This window comes from Podarcis filfolensis, assembly GCF_964270895.1.
Source record: "Podarcis filfolensis genome assembly, chromosome: 5".
Classification (NCBI taxonomy): Eukaryota; Metazoa; Chordata; class Lepidosauria; order Squamata; family Lacertidae; genus Podarcis; species Podarcis filfolensis.
The window spans coordinates 47,696,036-47,708,501 of record NC_139608.1 but is presented as its reverse complement, the minus strand read 5'-3'; positions in this window follow the sequence as shown (position 1 = coordinate 47,708,501).

Below are 12,466 nucleotides of genomic sequence, written 5' to 3'. Positions count from 1 at the left end.
CTTGTAAGGTCTACATTTAGAAGGGTCATTGTGTTTGACCTCTCACAAACTTTTGTTTTGAAGCAGGGGTGGTTTTCACTTGACATGAGAGCATCCTATCTGGTAGGACATTTTGTGTTCCTCTGGGTCTTAGTCCTTTCCTCTCCTCTCCCTTGTTTTATCAGATTGTGAGCATGCAGACAGGACTCACCTTGTGTTTTAAATCTGTGCATCATTTAGACCTTTGAGATGCTTTGGAAATAACAAATATCTTGACATGCAATGCATACCTTATGTATCTTTAACTGAGTGCCCCTCCAAGTGTCCTTTTTACTGCACATTCGATTTGTTCCAGTGATGGTATTGGGGTGGTAATACACAATCCCTCTTTCAGTACTGTTTGGTCCTGCAAAAATTTCAGGGTGGGCGTAATGCTTCATTTCCAATCAGTGCAACTTGATGCTGAAGTCCTGTAACTTTCTATACCACAAATGTTCTGGTTTATTTTTCACTCCGTTTTTGTTGTGCTATGGTGCAAGAGTGCCACTACATAAGGCAAGAAAGCACTGGGGAAACATTGCAGAACAACTAATAAAGCAGAATGATGTGTGGACAATAGAAATCCACCATTAATGTGCTCTCATTGCATCAATTACATGTTGCAGAATACACACACACACACACACACACACACACACGAGGGGCTCTGAATCAGTGCTGTGGCCAAATTCTGTCCTCTAGTTTCTGAAATAAGAAATTTGCTCACACTTCCTAATCTGAAAAAGGCCCATGGGAGAGATTATCTCACAATGGCTTCCACTGGGGTTTGACTGAAATGGGCTATCAAGTGCCTGAGATCAATGCATACACTTTATTTTAAAGCAAGGTTCTTTCATTTTTTTAAAAAAATAATCTGATTTCTTTTAAAATGAAATGACTTTGCTTTAAAAAAGGTAACAATCAACAACTGCCAGGGGCATGGTAGACAACCTCCCTGGCTTCCTACACTTACAGAAAACCCCAGCTGAGTACATCAAGCACCCAGGAGGGCTGCAAAATGCAAATCTGCAGAGAGATGATTTGCAGATCATAAGAAGGACATTCAGAAAGCCCTTCAGCCACCTCAAAATAAGGTAAGCACAAAACTATACCCCACCCATGAAAAGTTCGCTGTCGTTTTCTCTCTCATTTCAATGCAATTTCTTTTCCCACTAATTCATAGAGAATGGTAGAAAATAATGCAAAAGAATTTTTTTGGCACTGAATATGAATATATCCATAATAATGAGGTGTTCCCTTGATCTTTTTGCATTTTAAAGCAGCAAACACTACATATCCCAAAGGACCTTCTGTGTCAAAGGCAAGCTGGAGAGTGCAGAGGCTACTACACTAGACTGATATGATTTCCCAAGGCAGGAAAACTTTATCTGTAGCTCTGATCTGGATGTCAACACAAAGATAGGTTGAGGCGATGGAAACCATTGTTCCGACTCAGCCGTGCATTCTTAAAGTGGCCAACTGAGATCAGGAAAGGTATATATAATTGCAGTGTCTGATGTCATACCATAGACAACATCAGAAATGCCACACACTAACCATCCCATCCCAAAGCAAATAAAGGAAGGAAGGCAGCAACGAGTCACATGCCCCAGCAGGCAAACCTGATTACCATGCTGTTCTATGGCTTCTCTGCACTTGAGGGGAAGCTGAGACTCTCAGCTTGAGAGCATCACTAGATGCACTTCAGGCCCTCTCCCAACCCAAACTCTGAAGAGCCAATTCCATGTCCTTAGACCAAAATGGGCATCTGCAACATCTCTCATCTCTTTTGTTAGATTCAGGAAACACCACCCTTACACATTCTTCTGCTACACAAAAATAAAACGTGTACACTTTGTTCAAGGCAGTGCTATGTGACCAGAGGTGCTCTTTTAGTTTCCTTATCCTTGCTGTTTTTCTCATCCTAGTTATAAAGGTTTTCAACACATGCTGTTAGAAAAACTGCACTGATATAAATAAGTCTATCTCTGCCACTGGCTCTTGAACTGCCCTTTACTGCCATTAATCATGCTAGACGTGGCTGTTCTCCCTGCCCTCCTTGGACTCCCAGTTCCGTCTCTCTGCATCTACTTTTCCTCTGAGCCTTTTGGGTCAGCCATGAGGAATCCATGGGCCTCCAGCTATTCTTGGACTACAGCTCCCATCATCCCTGACCAATTATTGTGTTGGCTGGGGCTGATGGGAGTTGAAATCCAACACCACCTGGAAGGTTGCAAGCTTCCTATCACTGCTTTCAGTTATTCTGTTTATTTATCTCGCTTTTTCCAGAGCTTTGTCCTCTTCTTATTAATCTTTAGAACCAATGTGGCAAACCTCAGGCCCAGAGGACAAATGAAGCCCCCAAGGTCTCTCTTTCTGACCCTCAGGACTCTCCCCAGGCCTACCTCCACTTTGCTACACCAACCAAGATGAAGCAGATTCTTGCCTTGCCCATCCAGCAGTCCAACAGAAGCTGCTTTTCCGCTTTGGCAATATAGTGGTACCTCAGGTTACATATGCTTCAGGTTACATACGCTTCAGGTTACACACTCCACTAACCCAGAAATAGTGCTTCAGGTTAAGAACTTTGCTTCAGGATGAGAAGAAATTGGGCTCCGGCGGAGTGGCAGCAGTAGGAGGCCCCATTAGCTAAAGTGGCGCTTCAGGTTAAGAACAGTTTCAGGTTAAGTACGGACCTCCAGAACGAATTAAGTACTTAACCTGAGGTACCACTGTACTGAAGCCAAAGCCAAGGGTTGCAGAAAAGAACCACACATTCTATTTCATTACGTTATGGTTGGGGAACCTTTGGCCTTCTGGAAGTTGTTGGACTACGTAGTCTATCATCCCAGACCATTAACCCATGCTAGGTGCAGCTGATGACTGCTGTAGTCCAACATCTGAAGGGCCACAGGTTCCCAGCCATGCATTACATCTACAGAGAAAGGAGCTGCATGTGATCTGTGCTACATAACTAGAAGCAAACAAACCCAAGAGCCCTGATTTAATTGGTTACCTTGATAAGTTGTCTGGCTGCAACTCTGAACCCTGTTTTCTAGGGTATATATTTCGTCTTTCTGAGTGAGGGGAGGCTATTCCCAAGTCAAGTGTTTTGTAGAATGCCATCTCTATGGGGTTTTCTGTGGTTTGTTGTCTGGTTGAAAAAAATAAAAGTTAAGCAGCAATGAAAACAGATGGGCAGTTTTTATTTGTTAAGATACCAAGTGTGAAAGAAGAAAACACATGGAGAACACACATGTCTCTCATCCCTGGATGTAGCTATAAGTTCTGGACAGAGATAAAAAGAGCTAGGAAGCCCTGTCACCTATTCTTTGTCAAAGGGTGAGGAGACAACTTCATTCCTTCAGCCTGTAAATCTAGTTCCCTTCCCTGGCTGATAATTCACATGAAAGTAAATAATTTCAATCTTTTAAGTAAACAGAAAGGCTCTGTTGATAAGGATGGAACATCCCTATTCATGTGAGAGTCCGACTGATTTGTTTGCCTGCTCTAGGCTATGAATCAATGCTGGTCTCTCATGGCTACTGGGGACAGAACTGCAACATTTATAAGAGATCTGGATAATTTTATTAAAGAGGGGAGAATCCTTATCTCCTTTATAAGCAATTGAGCTGTCTGCCGGAAAGCTTGATAGCTCCTATGATGGAAACAGAACACACTTTCTATTATACATGCCTGGGCTGAATAATGAATGCATCAGGGAGCTGCAGACAGTCTTAACAGAGCAACACAGAGGAGAAAACACAATGAGCTTTTTAGGCCATATGAACACAATACAGAAAATGGTAGCTTCCCTGTTAAACTGCTGTAACGTTGTGTGTGTGCGCGCATACGTGAGCATGTGTTTTCTTGCTTGTTTACAGGTGTCAACCTTAATAAATGACTAAGCTCAATAAAACCCCAAGTTGCAGGGGCTCTGTCAGCTCCTTTTCTGGGTACACAAGAACCCCAATAATATTGGTGGCTATAAAACCTTTGCTATTTAGCATAATGTTGATCTGGTTCATGCAAGCATTCAGTGTCATGTATGGTCAGTAGTGTCCACCATCCCAGGGAGATCAAAGCTTCCTTTTACTTTCCTAATATACATATATAATACTCTAGGGTGTTGAATTATTTGTGCATAGTTGCTTTTCCTAGGAGACCTATTACATCATGGCTTGCGCCTTCCAAATAATGAAGCCCTAGATTCCTTTTCTTTAATTTCCCATTTAGGACGTGGGGAAAGAGATTTTAATGCAAGGAGATACCTCACAATGAATGAGTGGCTAAGGTTTATCTGTGCCACACCTCAAGCCATTTGCTTTTACCAAGCAGGCATTGTGTATTGATATATACTGCTTGTCTGAGGAAGAGAACAGCCCGTCACACCCAAACCACAAAAAGCCTCTCAAACCAGACAGCTGACACTTTCAATGAAGTAAAATCTGAGGAAAGCAAATGTTATCAGATCTGGGTCTCTTTGCCTGAAACACAGATTCAGTGCATCAGAGATAACAAGGTTTGTTGGAAATGGATTATTATAGCCTAAGACCACATTCTTGTTTCATAATATCCTTTATGCCTCTTGCTCACTCATCCAAAGTCTGCAGTTAGAGGGTGTGGGGGTGTGCTATAGATCAGGAAATAATACACAGAAATCTTTTTTACAGTTGTGTACTGATTGTGGTTCACAAAACCTTGGCTTAGTAACCAGTTAGGTTTCATCCAAAATTAAAATTAAAATAGAATTCTGTAGATACAAAGCGGAATATACCAGAAGCTCATCCAGTGAAATGTTTTGCACTACCTGTTCCTCAGCAAAAACCATGAGCCACTTTGTTGAGTGAATGGTTCGGTCGTCATCTATCTTGAACACCTATAAACCTTGCTTTGCACATCCCTATGTAGCTTCTGATCCAACATCTCAGATATAAAAGTGTGCGATTATAGCCAGGCTTCAAGCATCAGTATAACAGTGAGGACCTCAGATGGTTCAACCCACTGAGATGATCTGGATGAATGTGATTGTTAGATTACATAGTCACTGGAGCACTAGAAGGGTATATCATCTTCAGATATCAGACTTGAAAATGTAGTTCCTTTTCTCCTTGTAAATGCAAGCCTTGTATGTTCGCCGAACTCCCCAGAACCTTCCCTCTAAGCAAATAAAGTCCATTACAAAACCTTGTATGTGTGTGTCACACTCTGCTTGGGAGCTACTGAAATCCCCCATTGATTCTCTAATTTGCTGCCCTTTCACTAAGTCTATTAGCAGTGACCATTCATCTGGTAACATTGCTAATCAAACTGCAACTTTACAGCAAAGTGCAAGGGAGCAGAAGAATGGTTTTAGGGAAATTACTACTTTCTCCCTTGAGATACCCTCTCTCTACTATACCCCTTGCAACAAGCAGACTCTAGCTAAGCTATAGCCCTCCAGATGTTAGTGGACTACAACTCCCATCATCCCTGACCATGCAGGCTGTGGCTGATGGGAGTTGAGCAACAACTGGAGGGCCACAGTTCAACCATCCTCAACCCAGATTACATACACCATCCTGAGGGCACATTACCTCTGGTGCAAAATCAGTATGGTGTGAAGCAGGGATTGCAAGATTTGGTTAGGATCCTGATTTGGAGCTTTGTAAAACCATAACATTCCAAAGTATGTCATGATCTGGCCAGTTCAACTCAGATTAGACTGTTTCATTTCCGCATCTCCATAACATTTCCCCCCTTTTGACAGAAGTGGATTAAATTAGCAGGCACTATGGTCGATGAAGCCTGACAAATTACAGGCAAGAGGTCTATGGGCTTTTGTGCTGGATATCTCTAAAATGCTATTTCTTTTCTCAAAAAAGAATGATCTCTTTTTAATATTTTGGCAAGAGTTAGATAGAACTTGCAGGCTAAGTCCCCACTCCTGAAGGCATGAATCCTACCAAATTTCAGAAGGATATCTGCAGAGTTTTCCTGCAAGAGCAACTAATATAGAAATCGCAAGAGGGGTGAGTTGTCTTGTGCTCGAGTCTTTCTTGAGGATTTCCTACGGGTATATGACGGGCTGCTATAGGAACAAAATGCTGGACTAGATGGGCCTTTGGGCGGATCCAGCAGGGGTCTTCTTAGGTTTAAGAAACCTGTCAGATTGCAGGCAAATAGATGCAGGCGCTTTGTGTTAGGTTCCTTTCAAGTTGAGGGAGGGAGGAATTGTGTTCCCTCTGTGATTACAGTACTGTACTTAGAAGTAGGGATGGGCAAATCTGTCACTCTTGGGTTCTCTCAGTTCCTCGTTTTTTCAGTATTAAATTCTGTTCTTCATATTTCTGCAGCAATTTGCATTTAATAGAAAATCCTTCTGAAAATTATTCAGCATGTTAGTTTGAATGTCTCCCAATAAACATATTTTTATATGCCGTTTTTAAAAATATACACATTTTGGCAAGCATTTCCCCCTAATAATCCATGCCCTTTGAGCAATTTCAGTCCTCCTGGGGTGGGTTTTCTTTCTTTTCCCCAGTTAGGTCCCCCTTGGATATTTTTTATGGTGCTTCTGCAAACATCAGGGTTTCCCCAAGCTTTCTGATTTCCCCATCTTTTATGTAGATGGTGCTGTTTGGGTTACATAAGGAGCTACACTCAATGAATTCACTATTATTATATAGAATAGGGACTAAAGGGCAAATGGGCAGATTCATCCATTTTAGTTCTCTGGGTTTTTTATTTTCCCAATCTTAAATTCTGTTCACATTTCTGCAACAATTAGCAATTTAAAAAAATAATCATAGAAATTCAGTACTATTTTAGTGCAAATTTCTCCTAATAAACATATTTTGCAGGTAGCTTTGACTATTATACACATTCTGCAAACAACTGACCCTGATATAAAGTAGTTTGTAGTATATTTTTCTCTAATATAAGCATTTATATGCACACTTTACCCTTTTATATGCATTGCTTGTTCACTTCACTTTTGATACACATTGCTTGGTTGGAGAACCGCGTTGCAAACTTCAGAAACATGCAAATTTCAAATGATGTCTGTGTTTCAGTTTGCATTTTGTTTTGGAAAGGGCTTCACATATGAACTGAATCAAATTTGTCCCCCAACTGCACTTACAAGCTTGAACTGACAGACAAAATACAGCTCTCTTTTCACCCTTTCTTTCCCTAAACTCAGACCTTCATTTCACTCTTGCAAAGCTGTTCCCTTCTCCCAAAAGCACTGAGCCTAGAGAGCACTGGTAACAGCATTCCCTCTGATCACAAACTAGACCTGTCAGTCTCAAAAGAAGCCCTCCCTCGGCCCCTCTCCTGATCCTGGCATCTTCTTTAAGCTAGAGGTCTGTTTAAATTTTACAAAGCTTCTCCCTCTTTCCCCTCCTGTCACCTCCTGAAATAAAGCTCAGAGACACACTTTTGTTTGCTACAGACAGTTGCCTGCAGTGGAGCTCTGATGTCTGGATTGCTACAAAGTACTACACGGGTCCTGCTTTCGCTTGTGCCCACCTTCTATAGATCCTGCTTGACCTTACAGTAGCCCAAAATCCCTTCCAGGTACCCCACCTCATCTCTATTCAGAATCATCTGGATCCAGTGAATACCCCTAGATTGAAGAACTAGGAACCAGAAGAGCTAAAACAGTATGTACAACTTTTCAGAGGAGAAACATCTGAATGGTCCCTGTGTGCTTTCCAAGAATGTAAAAGCAGCCCTGTTGTTGGATCAGATCAAGAATCTATAGGCAAGCAGTTCAGACAGATGCTTTCAGGGAGCCCACAATCAGGACATGAAAAGCCCACCCTAAGTGTACTGTTATAGATTGAGGGGGGACCCCAAAATCCCAGAAATTAACCTGTTTGAAGGGCAGGTTGCAGGCCAGGGCCTACTGGCATTAACATGGCAAAAGGTGTTGATGGCCCATCTGAGTGGAATTTTTGGATATGGGCAGACATAGGTTGCCGTGGTGATGGGGTGTGTGCTTGAGGTATCAGAAAAAGAGTCTTTAAAGCAAGGTGTGCTGGGAAGAGGAAGCGGAGGAAAGAGAGAGTCATCTTGGGCAGGCTGGCTGAAGGCTGACCAGGAGAGATTTCTTGTGCTCCAGTGCTGCACTGTTGTGGGGAACCAGCCTCTCTTGAAACAACCATGCTGTAAGATCTAGACTCCCTCCATGCAAACTGAAGGTGTAAATAGGTGAGTAAATCCTATTTCTTAAAGCTGCAACACTCTCTGCCATGTCTTCAATTCTCCAAAGGAGCGCAAACTCTGGGTGAGACCCTGGAACCTTACTACCACTCAGCGGAGTGGGGTTAGTGCCCAACTTCTGTATCAGTATATTCCCAGGACCTGGTACTTAGAGCCCACTGCTTTTGGATGCAGAGGAGGTGCCACGGACAAGCCTACTGTCTATGAATTTGTCAACTCTCCCCTTAGACCCACCTCAGCAACTGACTCCTCTATGCTTCCTACATTTTCAAAGCTTTCTCAGAAACACAGAAATCAGCATTTGTACCACCACCCAATGAAACTGTTTCTCTGGTAGCCCAGATTGCTGTAAGAAAATTATTCCACTCTGTGCTTAGTTTTGGAAGCACAGTTATACATGCAGGTCTCACTGCAACCAGCACGTTCTATTCAGGCAACCTCCAGATGTTAGCCACAGTTCAGTCCTTGACAATAAAACAAAGGTTTGAAATCAGTTTGTTACTCCTCTGATAAAAGTCATGCTCTTTGGCTGTTCTAAATGATTAACGTAGAGGTTATATGACTGTTGGTTTTCACTCTCCACAGAAACATTCCCCATGGTATTGTGAGCATATGCGATAAATAATTCTGCCCAAGGCAGTTCTAGGTTTATTTGCAAAATATGTGCATGACTTCAATGTATTATTGAAAACTTCAATACAAAATAAAAATGGAGTTAAAAGGGAAGAAACCCAAAGGATGCTATCCAATTTACTTAATGAATTAATTTAAATGTAGGAATGAAAATGCTGAGTCCTTGTGCAATTTTAGAAGTGCTTCAAGTTGAGTAATTGATCTTAATTCCTGGAAAAGGTTATTTTAGCACATACAAAGAACAATCAAGTGTGGTAGAATTTCCTGCTGAAAAACAACAAAGAAGATTATTGTGGTACATTAAAGATTAACAAATTCATTATAGCTTCTGATGAAGTGACCTGTAGCCCATGAAAGTCTGAGATGTTCAATTCTAGTGGACATTTTAAAGGAACTACACAATTTAGAGAAATGAGAGACCCCCCACCCCAGGTTTCTATGGATCAATTCATATTAATTGTACTCCAGAAGCAGAACAAAAATGTTTTATTAAGCTTTCTTATTGGATGCCAAGTAGACCAAACCTCCACTAATCATGCAGTTCCCCTGGTAATCAGTTTCATGCCCAGTAATCAATTCTGTGACAATGACTGGAGTTACACAGCATAAAATGCTTAATGTTAGTTGTCAATATCCATCGGAAATTACATCCATTTCGGCAGAGAATGTCAAAAGTTATTAAGGCATTTTGGTTGAGAAATGTATTCTGTCACAGAAGTTCACTGCCAGACAGTTCAAACTCTGCCATCAACTTTGGTGGCAATTGCCCTATTTCTCCAGAAGACTTTGGGGGTTACTGGGACCCCACTTTTCTTCTGTAAGCATGATGGAATATCTGTTTATTGCCCCTGAACTGAAGCCAACAGTTTGCATGTTGCAGTGGTATGAACAATGCCATCTTCTCCTACAGGATAATGATAGGAGCTTGGCAGGGCCAGCCCAAGACATTTTGCCACTTGAGGCAGATCCCAAAATGGTGCCTCCCTCCCCGCCATGGAAGAAGGCGTAAGTGAAGCTCTACATCAGGAAAAGCCGGGGGAAGAAAAATCAACATTGGGATCTGCTGCCCCTGGGGATCTTGCCACCTGAGGCAGTTGCCTCACCTGGCCTCATGAGTGGGTTGAATCTGAACATTGATTCACAGGAGGCTCAGGAAGTGTGGGTGTCTCCTGCTTTTGTTTCCTACATTTCGGTTTTATCCATGAGAGGATTTATCCAGCATCGTCTCTTCCTTGGTAGACATGCAAACTCCCTCTACAGCTGGACTGGAGAACGAGATGCAGCCCTCCAGTCCATGCTGTCTAGTTCATTGGATTCTCTTCCTAGTGACCCTGCTCCCTGGACTGGCTTCCTGTTGCACTTCAGATCAACTTCAAGCTGGTAATCATTACTTTGAAAGCTCTTGACCTTTGAGTATTGCCATTTCCTCACCATCCCTCACTTGCTACTTCTGCTAAATCCAAGTTCATCTATCTATGCTCAACTTGTCTTCCTCTTTTTTCATTGCATTCTCAAACCTTCCAGTTTCTGTCTCTCGGTATGTATCCAAGCACTCAAAACCTACTTCTTTAGCAAAAAATTGCCTCCACCATCCTAACCTCACCATGCTGCCTTCTCCTTAGCATTTGATTTAGTGTTTCCATTTGAAAAAAGAATAATTAGTGTGTGGCTACACCATATTGTGGCAATAAATGTGGACCGTAACCCACACCGCCCCAAGATGTGAAGACTTTCACCAGCACCAACAGTTGTAACCAGTTGACGCTACCGAAGTCTAGTAGTAGTCTTCAGATTCCACACTCGTGGGGGACAAGCCATTCTAAGCTGCCAAAAGGCAGAAAATCAGCCCAGTTAAGGCTATATTATGTACCAGCCCTCCCATCATGAGAGAGCAGATGAGTGGTGACTGAGGGGAAAGGGCTGTTCAGTGATGGCATCCTATTTCTGGAATGCACACCCTAGAATTGCTTTCCCGGTGTCTTCATTGTTGAGTTACAGACTTTCAGTTGAGTGTTTTGTATGTGCCTGCATCATGCTGTTTCACACTGTTTCATAGAGGTTTGGTGCTTGAGCCTCTTTTTCATGTTGTAGATTTGTATCGATATGCTTACAATTTTACATTTTGGCAGTCACTTTGAAAGCTTCAGATTAAATCATTACACCAATTACAAAGAGCAGTTATAGTTTGTCCTCATGTTGCTGGATTCCAGAATATACCATTACAAATAAGGGAAATGTCCCATGAAGTCTCTGAGAGCTTCCAGCATCCATTCTGCAGATAGTCTTCATTCAGGCACTGAAAGTATGAGGCATGTTAAAAGACACATGGAACAAGTTGTTTGTGCAAGCTCTCACTCAACAGTGCCTGAAGTGAAAACAGCAAACATATTCTGAGTGAAAAAAATCAGGGAAGTCTCGGAGAAATGTTTGATTAACTTGTCACTTGAGATATCCCTGAGATCTGTTATCTCTGATAGTCTATTCATGTTTATTGTAGGTGTAGTCAAATAGCAACCAGGATTTCCTTATCATCCACTTACACTTTGATTTTTGTGTTTGTGTTACCAAGGGAAAGACAATTTCTGTATATGCTTCATCCACTTATGTGCTATATTTTCACTGATTCTTGAAACTCAAACAGCCAAACCAAGTTCAGCTCAAAAAATATTGAAGAACAGCAACAAAAATTATGTAGCATGAGGCAAGCGGTTGGGTGGAGAGGAATCCTAGAGGAACAATAACGGGGATAATTCTGCCAAGACACTGCAATAAAGAAATAATCAACAAGAGATGAAGAGATGAATGAACAGGGAAAACAATAGGTTACCTTTCTAACTCATCCTTCATCCTTTTTCATCTGGTTAGTGGAAAATCTTAGCCAGAATCTAACATATTTAGAATTCCCTTATGAACCCATATGCAGTGATACAGACTATGTATTTTGTACCTATACACTGTGGTACCACACTTAATATAGACTCTGGACCTAATGGTCTTGAAGCAGACTCCAGATTTTATCAGTCTCAAAGTAGACCCCATTGAAACAAATGGACGTAAGTTGGTCATGTTCAATAACTTCAATGGGTCTCTGAGTTGAACTAGCATTGGATAATGAGTGAATTGGCCCTTCATCACCACCGGTTGTGGTTATCTGTTCAGAGTCAACCAGCTTCTTGGATTAGGAAGTTGTGTACTATAAATAATGTGCAGTGCAATTTGGACATGGGAGAGACAGAGAGAGAGATAGCTATAGATAGATATAGAAATAGATATTACACACAGAAACACAATAATGAACTATATATTCATTATAGCTATAGAATAATCAAACAGCACTTCACACATGCTTCTTCTGGGTCCCTTTTGAAATTTGGTTAATCACTAAAATACTGTGTGTGTGTGTGTGTGTGTGTGTGTGTGTGTGTGTGTGTTACTGTGATAATCAATGCAGAGATTTTATTTATGTAACAAAATGTTTCAGCTTCTGATCTTTTTTTTAATCAGAGAAGCGGACAAAGGCAGAAGCCCAAATCTTTTGTCACATTAACAAAATTCCTGTTCCATTAATCACAGTAATATCTATTGCAGGGGAAATCCCCAGGAATCA